This window comes from Arachis hypogaea, chromosome 15, assembly GCF_003086295.3.
Source record: "Arachis hypogaea cultivar Tifrunner chromosome 15, arahy.Tifrunner.gnm2.J5K5, whole genome shotgun sequence".
NCBI classification, from domain to species: Eukaryota; Viridiplantae; Streptophyta; class Magnoliopsida; order Fabales; family Fabaceae; genus Arachis; species Arachis hypogaea.
Window position 1 is genome coordinate 100,034,115 of NC_092050.1, and position 2,121 is coordinate 100,036,235.

General features: G+C 43.7%; 1 non-coding gene across 1 annotated transcript; it reads left to right on the top strand.

Moving 5' to 3' along the window:
- Nucleotides 1–1,493: 1,493 nt before the first annotated feature.
- On the top strand, nt 1,494–1,600 carry LOC112753225 (small nucleolar RNA R71). The gene has a single exon (XR_003177617.1). It is a non-coding gene; the product is annotated as a small nucleolar RNA R71 (small nucleolar RNA).
- The last annotated feature ends 521 nt before the right edge of the window (nt 1,601–2,121 follow it).

The following is a 2,121-nucleotide window of genomic DNA, read 5'->3' on the forward strand; positions in this document are numbered from 1 at the left end:
TCCAGTATGACAAAGTCTGTGGGAAGGAAGTAGTTCCCAACCTTCACCAGCACGTTTTCAACCACTCCAATTGCTTGTTTTTGAGTTTTGTCCGCCAGCCTGATGACTACGTCTGTGAGCATCAGCTCATTGATTTGCAGCCTCTTCATAAGGGATAAAGGCATTAAGTTGATGCTTGCTCCCAGATCACAGAGTCCTTTGTCAAACATTGTTTCTCCTATGGCATAGGGGATGTGAAAACTCCCTAGGTCCTTCCTTTTTGTAGGCAGGTCTGGTTGAATGAGAGCACTGCACTCCTTATTCATCACTATGATTTGTCCTACCTTGAGTGAGCTTTTCCTGGTCAGCAGCTCCTTCATATACTTGATGTATGAGGGCATTTGTTGGAGAGCCTTGATGAATGGTATGTTTACATGGAGGGATGCAAATATGTCAAGAATCCTTGAGTATATTTTCTTCTCTACACCACCATTTAGTAATTGGGGAAAGGGTGCATAGAGCCTCAGCAACTCTTTCTGCGTAATTGTGGTTTCCTAAGGATTCTCTTTCTGCTTTCCTGCTGATGTATCTCCAGATTGTTCTGATGGTTTGTTCAGCTCTTCCTCAGTCTCCTTATCACTTATAGTAACCATCTTGCAATCTTCCCATCTGACTTTCTTTGCTTCACCTCTCGGATTTTTCTCTGTGTCACTTGGGAAGCTATTAGTAGGTTTGGGAATCTTCTCAGATAGGTATCCCACTTGAAATTCCAGCCTCTTGATGGTGTCTCCTTGATTCTTGATATTGGCTCACACCTCCTCTTTGAACACCTTGTTATCTTGAATTTCCTTGCATATGCCTTCAAGTAGGATTTTAATCATGGAGAGTCTATCTTCAGATGATGGTGAGTTGAGATTGGAGGGGTGAGAAGGGCCATTTTGACTTTGGTATGGATGTTAAGGTGTGTTGTTAGGTGGGTGCTGATATGATCTCTGTGTGGAATGTTGGTGAGTTGCATTGTTGCTGGGGTTGTGGCATCTCTGATCTTGGCCTTGATCCTGTTGATTTCCCCACCCAAAGTTTGGGTGGTTCCTCCAACTAGGATTATATGTTTTGGAGTATGGGTCATGGTGCTGCCTGGGTGAATTTCCAATGTAGTTGGCCTGTTCCTGATCACCCTCTGCCTCTTCATTCACTCCTTCTTGAGTTGCTGCTGAAGTGGTGATTGCTGCTACTTGATTCCTCTCCATCTTCTTGGTGAGGTTAGCTAATTGCTTGGTAATCATCTTGTTTTGAGCTAGCAGTGCATCCACGTTGTTCAGCTCCATCACTCCTCTAATGTTGCCTCTTTCAGAAGCATAGAAATAGTCATTCTCAGCTACAGTCTCAATGACATCTATGGCTTCTTCAATGATCTTCTTCTTGTTCAGAGATCCCCGGATGAGTGGTCTACTGCCTTCTTTGATTCATATGAAAGACCTTCATAGAAAATATGCAACTGCACCCATTCATTGAACATATCTGGCGGGCATCTTCTTGTCAGGTCCTTAAACCTCTCCCATGCTTCATATAGAGTCTCACCATCTTGCTACCTAAAGGTTTGTACCTTAGCTCTCAACCTGTTGATCCATTGAGGAGGATAGAATTTTGCCAAGAATTTGTTCACCACATCATCCCAGGTTGCTAAACTCTCCTTTGGAAAGGATTCCAGCCATTTAGATGCTTTGTCCTTGAGTGAGAAAGGGAATAGAAGTAGTCTATAAGTGTCAAGATGAACACCATTAGACTTCACAGTATCTCATATCCTCAGGAAGGTGGTTAGATGTTGATTGGGGTCTTCTTGGACACTTCCTCCGAATGAACAATTGTTCTGAACAAGGGTGACGAGATGTGGCTTTAGTTCAAAGTTGTTGGCATGTATGGTTGGCCGTTGGATGCTACTTCCACAGTTTCCTAGGTTTGGATTGATGTAAGAACCCAGAACTCTTCTCTCTTGCCCAGCCTGATGTGCTGGACCTTCTCGACTATGGTTGTGAGCCTCTTCTTCATGATGGTTCTCCATATTCTCATCCATATCTGGTTCAAAGTACTCCTCCTCTTCCTCAGCACCAACTACTCTCTTTCCTCTTGCTTCCCTCCTTA